General features: G+C 44.9%; 1 long non-coding RNA gene across 1 annotated transcript; it reads right to left on the reverse strand.

The window, feature by feature from the left end:
* Nucleotides 1–6,891: 6,891 nt before the first annotated feature.
* On the reverse strand, nt 6,892–10,451 carry LOC123729270 (uncharacterized). Its single transcript, XR_006760966.1, has 2 exons — nt 10,177–10,451; nt 6,892–8,222 (listed from the first exon to the last, which is right to left on the reverse strand). It is a non-coding gene; the product is annotated as an uncharacterized lncRNA (long non-coding RNA).
* Between the last annotated feature and the right edge of the window lie 530 nt (nt 10,452–10,981).

The raw sequence follows: 10,981 nt of genomic DNA on the forward strand, positions 1-10,981 counted from the left end.
AGACGGACGGGTAGGTAGGTAGCGACAGACGGACGGGTAGGTAGGTAGCGACAGACGGACGGGTAGGTAGGTAGAGACAGACGGACGGGTAGGTAGGTAGAGACAGACGGACGGGTAGGTAGGTAGAGACAGACGGACGGGTAGGTAGGTAGAGACAGACGGACGGGTAGGTAGGTAGAGACAGACGGACGGGGAGGTAGGTAGAGACAGACGGACGGGGAGGTAGGTAGAGACAGACGGACGGGGAGGTAGAAAGACAGAGACAGACGGACGGACAGACAGACGGACGGGTAGGTAGGCGGACGGGTAGGTAGAAAGACAGGGACAGACAGACGGACGGGTAGGTAGGCAGACGGGTAGGTAGAAAGACAGGGACAGACAGACGGACGGGTAGGTAGAAAGACAGGGACAGACAGACGGACGGGTAGGTAGAAAGACAGAGACAGACAGACGGACGGGTAGGTAGAAAGACAGAGACAGACAGACGGACGGGTAGGTAGAAAGACAGAGACAGACAGACGGACGGGTAGGTAGAAAGACAGACAGACGGACGGGTAGGTAGAAAGACAGACAGACGGACGGGTAGGTAGAAAGACAGACAGACGGACGGGTAGGTAGAAAGACAGACAGACGGACGGGTAGGTAGAAAGACAGACAGACGGACGGGTAGGTAGAAAGACAGACAGACGGACGGGTAGGTAGAAAGACAGACAGACGGACGGGTAGGTAGAAAGACAGACAGACGGACGGGTAGGTAGAAAGACAGACAGACGGACGGGTAGGTAGAAAGACAGACAGACGGACGGGTAGGTAGAAAGACAGACAGACGGACGGGTAGGTAGAAAGACAGACAGACGGACGGGTAGGTAGAAAGACAGACAGACGGACGGGTAGGTAGAAAGACAGACAGACGGACGGGTAGGTAGAAAGACAGACAGACGGACGGGTAGGTAGACAGACAGACAGACAGACAGACAGACAGACAGACAGACAGACAGACGGGTAGGTAGAAAGACAGACAGACAGACAGACGGGTAGGTAGAAAGACAGACAGACGGGTAGACAGACAGACGGGTATGTAGAAAGACAGAAGAAGAGCAGTAGACACAGACTGATTTGGTGTGTGAACAAGATTGCATCTTTCTCTCTGATACGACAGCATGTCTGCTTCTGTATCTCTGACCAGCGCTCTCTTCACCAATCCCACCTACCCATTATTTTTTTTAATGCATATGCATGCTTCAGTGGGTCGATTTCCGATGTGATGTGTGAGTGCACTGAGAGTCCCTTCAAACAAGTGCTATTGGCGGAAAGAATTGACGGAAACCAAAAAAAGAATGGTTGTAAGGTTGAATATGAAAGGGAAAGATGCTGACTATAAGGCTCATGATTGTAAAGCATGTGAGGGGGGAGTCTGTTGCTGTGAGCTAAAGCAGTGTTTAGGCTAAGGAAAAGGGCTTAAGCGCTACGGTGACAGGAGCTACGGTGACAGGAGCTACGGCGACAGGAGCTACGGCGTCAGGAGCTACGGCGACCGTTGTAGTGAATAGAATAATTCAATCACGATAGTAGTTCGATAGTAGTTCAGAGCAAAGTGCTGAATAACAACCCATCTTTAGTAGCCTCGCTTTTTCCCTATTTCCCATTTGTAACAACGGTCTAATCAATCGCTTTAAGAATTAGGATTATGTGCTTCATCTTCTTTGTTAATTGTGTATATGAGGTACCTTATGCCTTTAAGGGCATTGACATGGGGTTATGTGTCAGCTGAGGGGATTGCAATAGGGTCCAGATGTTCAACGTCAGTTCTCAGAAGTGTAATTCCTCAACACTATTATGATCCCCCCCCCAAACAAAGATAGATGTTTGTGCTGATAATGTGGCTGTTATACTGTATTCAAATGAGAAGACTGAAGATATACTGTATTTTAACAGAGCAATTAGAACCGCCATTTCCAGGGTCTCATCATGTCCAGAACTCGATCCACCATTGCACACTGTTGACTCGCAAGCACTTCCTGAAGCGTGTATTCTGTTCTCAGGTCTACTCCTATCTGAGACATGTCTTGTTCATTCAAGTTTTTCTTCGTCCGGAGACGGTCCAGTTGAACACAGCGTTGTGTGTATGTGGGTCTATAGGAGATGTAATAGACGAGTACACTGTCTGTATTTGCATGGTGTACCACTGTGTCTCTGATGGATTTCTCTGTGAGAGTGCTTTGTCTGTCTGGGTGCAGTCTCTTGTGTATCGATGGCTGGTTTTGGGACGAAAGACTCAACTGGAGGAAGTTTCACTGGAACTCGGTCCATATCTGTCATATTGAGATGTGACAATGCAGTTTGTTTCTTTGTATACTTGAATGTTTGGTCATCTCTGGCACCTCTCTCGTCACTGCCCACAGCACTGCAATTTCCCCTCCCAAACCAGTGAATGATTATTAGTGGAATATTAAAACAAAATAAGCAAAATGTGCCTGAGTTAATGGAGCAAACCAAACGGTTAAAAAATACAAATAAACAAATGGTGTGTACTGGAATTTCTATATGAATGTGTACTTGAATTTCGCTATTATGATATTGAGTATATCGTGTATTCATAAGGATCATCCACAGTTCAAGGATTCTCTGTCTCTGTCTCTCTCTCTCTCTCTCTCTCTGTCTCGTTCTCTCTCTCTCTCTCTCTCTCTCTCTCTGTCTCTGTTCTCTGTCTCTGTCTTTCTCTCTCTCTGTCTCTCTCTCTCTCTGTCTCTCTCACTGACTGTCTCTCTCTGTCTCTCTGTCTCTGAAAGGGAAAAGGGTTGTACGATTCTAAAAGCATGTCTGTATGAAACTTTGAGTTCTTTGCTCTCAAACACACACACACACAGTTTAGGTGATGAATTGAAAAGGAAAATCAAGTGACTTGCTGTCTTGCCAATGCCATGAAATAAAAACAATAAATACTGTATTCTGGAAAACATTCCTGCTCCTTCTTTTTCTGCATGTTTTCTTTATTATAATATCAGTCTTTTCCCCTCTTCTTGGTTTCATTGCATTGTAACCGATTATGAAGAAAATGAGCTGCAGCAAATAATCCCTAATTCTCTGCCTGAAAATATTTAGGAACGCTGCCCTGGACTTCAGCTCCAGATTTCCTCCAAAGCACTTTTACCAGAATAACTTCACATATATTTTGTTTCAGTGCTGTTTCTTGGATAAATAACTAGAGCAGTCTGTCTTTCCCACTCACACAGACAATGAGCAAAGACTTAGACGTATAGTATTTAGTTGGTAACCGAGTTGGAGGTGCTGCTCTGCTGACCCCCGAGCAGACCAGTTGTTCTGGGATTCTCTGCACTATCCATCTAGTCCAGAGGATGTGACACAGTGCTTCAGAGTCAGGGTTTTGTGAGGCAGTCTGGGTCATCACACACTAGGTGGCCACAATAAACGTAGCTAGTTTCCTTCACATCAGTTCAGATATACAAATTCAGGAAAACTCCAGATGCCTAAGACATATATTTGGGAAAACCCCAAATGCCTTCTTAATGGAGGAAAGAATATATTATTATTTTTTTACTTAAAGTGGATACTTTAAGGGAAATTTGTGAGTGCCACTTGCTATGAAGCAAACTGCTCCAACTGAACTACGCCAGATCCAATATTGATAATGATACCTGTGGTATGATGCCCAGAAAATGACATTGAAAACACATTTTTGGAACTTTTGGGTCCCTGATATTAGATTGACATCTGGTGGTCACTTTTGGAAACATCCTAAAAGTGAAAACAGAGCGACTGCCAATAAAAAGCAAATTCTTGTTTTGAAAATAACCTATGTGGCATCGATATGAGTCAGAAACAAATTTATTCTAGCTCTGCATGGGACCTGATTGTAATGCCCATGGTCAATTTGGTTTGACATTTGATGATCTCCCTATGGGGGACAGAGACCATCAGTAAATTACACAATGTACATTGGACAATATTTAAAAATGTCAATACGTGTAGATTTCAATGACTTAAAAACATTAAACCAACTATAAATTGTAGAAATTCATATACAAATATTGAAAGCATTTAATATGTGCAACATGAAAATATTGTCCCATTTACATTGACGTTCCATAATTACCCCCGCTATCCAATGTCAAACTAACTTTGCCACAGTCGCACACCAGCTAGTTGAAGCTAATTGGCGAAAGAAGTTCAAGACACAAGACCTGGTTAGACTGTTTCAAGTTATCGAGAAGGGTGACTGTAACTGTGTACTGTTTTGGCAGAGTGAATGAACAAACCAAAGACTGCTTGCCAAGTGCGAACAAACACAAAAGAGACACCCACATTAACCCTCTCCCCAAGACAACTCTTTCTTCTTTACAATGGCCGCTGCATTTCTTAATGGCCAAGCCATATCAGGAAGTCAATTGAGACCAAGGGGGCCAGAGTTCTGGTCTAGAAGGTTTCGACTGCTCCTACAGACTTGCTTCGGTACTGCAGTTTAACTGACGCCCTGGCCCAGAAAGACAATTTCCATATACGGCCACATAAAGAAGTCAGATTTGAAAATTCCTAATAAGACACTTTAGTCATCATCTTTGTGCACAAAACTTCCATTGAATTATTCAAATAATTATTGCCTATGCCAATGTTTTTTTCCATCACTCACAGCCGAAGATAGAGGCCTTGTTCGACAGTGCAAGCAACTGCCAACAACTGACTGATCTACGAATATCCTTGCATCATACCGTAAATTCCGGACTACAAGCCGCAACTTTTTCCCCACGCTTTGAACCTCGCGGCTTAAACAATGACGCGGCTAATATATGGATTTTTCCCGCTTTCAATTTTTTTTTTCCAAAAAAACACATTCTGTGACGTGCTTAGTTTTTTGCCGGCATGAAGCTTTCATTAGACCAATGAAATTGCCGAACGGGTTAAGGTCAAACAACTTTTTTGTTTACTGTTTAGATTAAATCGAGTGCTCTCAAACTTCCCATCATTCTGATTACGGTAGTCATTTTGTCACCCTCATCATGGCAAAGACACGGAGAAATGCATATGATGCAGCTTTCAAGTTGAAGGCGATTGATCTGGCTGTTGGAAAAGGAAATAGAGCTGCTGCACGGGAGCTTGGTCTTAATGAGTCGATGATAAGACGTTGGAAACAGCAGCGTGAGGAATTGACTCAGTGCAAAAAGACAACTAAAGCTTACTGCTAATTTTTTATTTTTTGTTACAAGCCGTGTTTCGTTAAAGCCTATTTATTTTTGTTACAAGCCATGTTTCGTTAAAGCCTGTGTAAAGTTCATTTGTTTCAATGTACCGGTAGGCACCTGCGGCTTATAGACATGTGTGGCTTATTTATGTTCAAAATAATATATATTTTTTAATTCATTGAGTGCGGCTTTTATTCAGGTGCGCTTAATAGTCCGGAAATTACGGTAAATAACGACTCATTATTATTTGTAAATCAGTTGGTCACAATTTACCCATGATACATCATGGTTTTGATGCTCTCGAACACGGCCATTGACATTTCACATTAATCCAATGTCTGCCATGTTTTCGGATTACGTGATGACGTCGTCGCTGCTCACGCTGCTTCCTGTGCGCACTGAGTGCTAGTAGACAGATATAGACGTCCATGAATCGGCGTATACAAACAAAGGTCAGACATCTTGGACACAGTCTCCAGTTCTTTATGGGCTCATTAGAGCGGATCACTTTTGTCGAGTCGGTGACCAACGCCTTTCAAAGTGTGATGCATTATAGGGATAGAAAACTGTCTGAATTGCACCTACATGAACTTTCCAACAACCATGTGATCGAAGGTCATGAAATTTCAACTTCAGTCAACTGCGTTTGCTCATCCCCAGCTGCAACTTGCAGCCATTACATTTCAGTCATTTAGCAGATGCTCTTATCCAGAGTGACTTACAGTAGAGAGAGCATACGTTTTCACACTGGTCCCCTGTTGGAATTGAACCCACAACAACCCTGGCATTGCAAGTGTCATGCTCTACCAACCGAGTCATCACCTGCCTTGTGGAAGGCTCTATTGTCAACCAATCATTAGCGTGTTTTTGTTTGACCCACGAGGACGTGAGCAAAGACGTGACCGAAACAAGAACAAACTTTGCGCATTCATGTTTACAGTGGATATGTACAAATTAATTTGTGATATTTGAGGCTCTCTCTCACCAATTGATAGTACAATGTTCAGACATATACTGTATTTAGGCTACATTGTGTGTGTGTGTGATATGGGAGGTTGGAGACATTACAAAGAAAAACTTTTATAAACAATGGCAACCCTGCCGTGTTACATTGAGCCTTACTGATGGCAAGCCACATCAGTGTCCGTCTTTCGGCTGTCACAGATGCACCTCCCCTGACTTCACTCCTCGAATTTCATCTGCAGTCGATTACTTCTGCCTTACCACTCAAACAAGCCCATTACCTTGGTGATTGAGACGTTTTAGAGCCAATTAACCTCACTAGATGGGTCTGCCCTGGAATCTGTCAGCTCATACAAATCCCTGGGTATCTGGCTGGACACGGCACTGTAATTCCACTCATACCAATAATCCTCAAGCAAAGGTCAAATTCAGAATAGGCTTTCTCTTCAAATCTTCATTCACACCCTGCTAAACACACGCTGGTTTAATTGACACTACTCCCATGCTGGATTATAGGGATGTCATCTACAGGATGGCCCCAAGTCCGCCCTCCTTTAAACTGGACGTACTTTATCACTCTGCCATACGCTTTATCACTAGCGATCCATTCCAAACCTGAAAAATATGGGTAGATTGTAGAATCAAAGGACCATTCAAATAGGAGGAAAAATGTAGGTGCTGGTTTTAGGCCGGTAGTAACCACTACAAAATGTCAGGTTAGAACGAGGTATTCCAGTTTAAGGGGTTTTAATGGACAGAAAGTATCCACACACACACAGGTCTGACCACTCTTGAAACTAACAGACTATGGTTGTTTAGCTGCACGAACAAAAAATCATCAGAACAGCAAAGATATGTGACCTTGACCAATAGGAACTAAAATAAGTTTAGGACCTTCTGAATGGGGCTGAGCTGCCTGACTAAAAAACACCAGTAGAGCATGCTAGAACAGCTGACTGAAGCTGCCCGTCTTAACAGATGTGTTGTACCGATTTGAAATCAACAACAAATGGCAGCAAGGGCAGACAGTCACTGAGAGGGATGACATGAATACTTGTGGTCATCCAGCGAGGCAGAGACATAGACCAGATGGGAAACTGGTCCAACAGAAGACCTATCCCGTGGTGCACCTGGCCACCATGTCATGAAGTTACTTGAGGTCACCAGACCAGGGTGTTTGACGTGGTGGGGGCCAGTGGAGGCTTTAAGGCTGTTCTGGACGAGGGGAGCCAGCAGTGGTGGATCCGGTGGCAGTCACCCCCTCTGCCCAGGAACAGCCAACAGGAGGACCCTTAGCATTGAGGGCTTGTAAGATCCCCAGGTAAGGAGCAGGAGTCAGGAGACCAACAGGATGCAGTGTCCAGTTATTTCAATCAATTGAAGCATACATGTTTGTTTAATTAATAAGGAATAATGAGTAGAAAGCTGAGGTCATATAAGTAATATAGTCAACCATAGTTGAAAGAACATACATGATTTCTTTCAATCACGCTATATATATATATGTGTGTGTGTGTGTGTGTGTGTGTGTGTGTGTGTGTGTGTGTGTGTGTGTGTGTGTGTGTGTGTTTAAACAGTTTGTGATACATAGTGGTGTCAGATGGGTACACCAGGACTGGAGACATCATGGCCGCAGTGGCAGAGATCGGTCCCTGGGTCATGATACTTTGGTGGCTGGACCCACGAAGCAGCAACGGGCGGTGGCTGAAGGACAGACCGGACCCAGGCAGAGGGACCAGGTGAAGGCCCCGGATCAGAAGGTCTCAGCATGGCAGGCGGCGGAGGATCAGCCGCAGGTCTCAATGAAGGCCTGGAGACCGCATGGCCGCAGCAGCAGAGCTCGAAGAGGGCCTATGGAGTGAAGACGGCGAGGCCGCCCCATCAGCGACAGGAGCGGACCCAGGACAGGAGCTAAGGTTGGCTAGATCTCTACTGCAGTGGCGGGCTAAGATCTCAGAACAGCAGACGTCCGGACCCCCATGTCAGTGACAGAAGAGGGCCGCGGTTCAGGTGATAAGATCAGCTGGATCCCCACAGCAACGACAGGAGATAGCTGCACACCTGAAAAAGAGGGAGATAAAGACTCAAAGGTGGGAGAGAGCTGGATCGTTGGTCCAGGAGAAACTGAGTGCCCAGACCAGTTGATATGGGGCCTGACAGAGGTAGTAACTTGGGGCCTGATGGGGCTACAGACTGTGAGCTAGGGGAAGTTAGACCTATTGGGACAGAGAGCTCTGTGCCTACTGAGTTAGGAAACTGGGGACCTAAGCTTAGCAGGATACTGTGAATCCACCAGATGATCGGGGAACTGAGGGCTAAGATGCTATGGACCTTCTGGAGCTGTCAGGTCAGGTCTGAGTGGCAGGACTTGCTGCTGCTGCTGGAGGCACGGCTCCCACATTATGGACCAACTGACATTCTGAGGTGTCGGCTGGAGTAGGGGTAGACTTCTCCCTCAAGGTGAGCTCTGGCAGCTCTTCCGATCCTGGAGAAGGCACTGGAACCACTGTGAGGGACGTAACAGTGGGAGACAGCTGGAGCACAGTTGTATGGTACACCCTCAGGGTGAGGTCAGGTAGCTCCTCTGTCCCTGGAGAAGGATATAGGTCTTCCTGCTTACGAACAGGCAGGGAGGAGAGGATTGATCTTGGGTCGAGAACAGGGGTTGGCAGAAAATCTTTCACTGGACATGGTGATGGCACAACTGTGGGAATCAGATGCGACTGCAACAGGATCTGGTTGGAAAACAGTGGGGTGCTCCCCCAGGGTGAGGTCAGGTAGCTCCTCTGTTCCTTGAGAAGACTGTAAAACCGCTGTGTAGACCAGTTGAGACTCCATGGCAGGAGCTGGTTGAAGCACAGCGGTGGGAGTGGTGAGTTGAGGCTCTGTGGCAGGAGCTGGTTGAAGCACAGAGGTGGGAGTGGCGAGCTGAGGCTCTGTGGCAGGAGCTGGTGTAGTAGACCCCAATACTAACTTGAGTTCCATGGACGGAGCAGGCTGGATCTGAACGGTTGGAGCACAGTGGTGTGGTTCTCTCCCAGAGTGAGCTCTGATAGCTCCTCTGGCTCTGGAGAAAGCTGTAGCCCTGCTGTGAGGGACTCCACGTAGTAACCACTACAAACTGTCACGTAGTAACCACTACAAACTGTCATGTAGTAACCACTACAAACTGTCACATAGTAACCACTACAAACTGTCACGTAGTAACCACTACAAACTGTCACGTAGTAACCACTACAAACTGTCAGGTTAGAACAACGAGGTATTCCAGTTTAAGGGGTTTTAATGGAAAGAAATTATCCACACACACACAGGTCTGACCACACTTGAAACTGACAGATTATGGTTGTTTAGCTGCACGAACAATAAATCATCAGAACAGCAAAAGGCATGTGACCTCATGCAGGAGGACGAGTAGCAGGAGGGGATACGTAGTGCTCGTCTGGATAGGAAAAGCAAGTTTCTGCCCTGTCTGTGCTGGGGTCTTGCCTGAATGTCACGGCAATCTAGGCTGCTGATAGGCTAACATAATAATAAGTCCCGTGTAGCTCAGTTGGTAGAGCATGGTGTTTGCAACGCCAGGGTTGTGGGTTCAATTTCCACGGGGGACCAGTACTGAGAAGAAATGTATGAAATGTATGCATTCACTACTGTACGTTGCTCTGGATAAGAGTGTCTGCTAGATGACTAAAATGTAAATGTAATAATAATTGGTGTGACCTTGACCAATAAGAACGCAAATAAGTGTAGGACCTTCTGAATGGGGACTGAGCTGCCTGACAAATAAAACACAGCTAGAATGTGCTAGAATAGCTAACTGAAGATGCCCATTTTAACAAAACCCATCACTGTGACATATTAATCCATTGACTGGCCATCCCTACACGTATGACGTCAAACCCACAGGCTCATATTCATATACAAATCCCTTCTCAGCAAGACCCCCCTTTATCTCAGCTCACTACGAAGACTCCCCACCACCAACAGCAACCTCAGATCCAGCAATTACACAAACCTGGCAATCCTCACGTCACTCAGTTTCTTTGGTGAAACTGATTTTCAATTCTCCCGCTGCTAGAGACTGGACCATCCTTAAAAAAAACTGAAACTAAGCTGTTTTGTGTCCATTGGTAAAACAAATTCTAATAGATCGCCTATTTCAGTTAATGTGACAAAACAACCAAGTATACTGTAGAGAATCATTGTACCATCTAAACCGCTGTGAAATATATTTTCCATTGCCCAAAATATTGTATTTTCAGCCATTTGAAACGGGTGTACAAAACCAAAAGTAAAAGACGCAAAAATGAAACTTAAGAACATCAAGCATAGAAATAGCCACATAGAACATATATACGGATTGTTAGACTTGTTTTCAATTTGAATGACAGATCTATAACTCACATTTCTATTTGAATTAGGTCGGGTCGCCCAAAAAGTTACACATTGCAGCTTTAACTGATAACTGCATGTGTTTCCCCCCTGCCTCTTAAATGCTGCCTATTGCTGAATGTTTTACTGACTGTTTTACTGATTGTGCATTATGTGTATTTTGACTGTTGTTTGTAGGATATTGTTTTACTATTTGTGTGTTATATGTGCTGCCCCCATTCCGTTTTTTAAATGTTTTATTTAACCTTTATTTTACTGGGCAAGTCAGTTAAGAACAAATTCTTATTTACAATGACGGGCCATCAAATATATCACCATTTAGATAATCCATGGGTTGGATTAATGTATACAGTGTGTACTGTTGCTATCCTATCATAAATCATGTTTGACCTTATCAACATGGACACCCTCATCTGACACGTTTCTAC

This window comes from Salmo salar, chromosome ssa20 (assembly GCF_905237065.1).
Source record: "Salmo salar chromosome ssa20, Ssal_v3.1, whole genome shotgun sequence".
Lineage (NCBI taxonomy): Eukaryota > Metazoa > Chordata > Actinopteri > Salmoniformes > Salmonidae > Salmo > Salmo salar.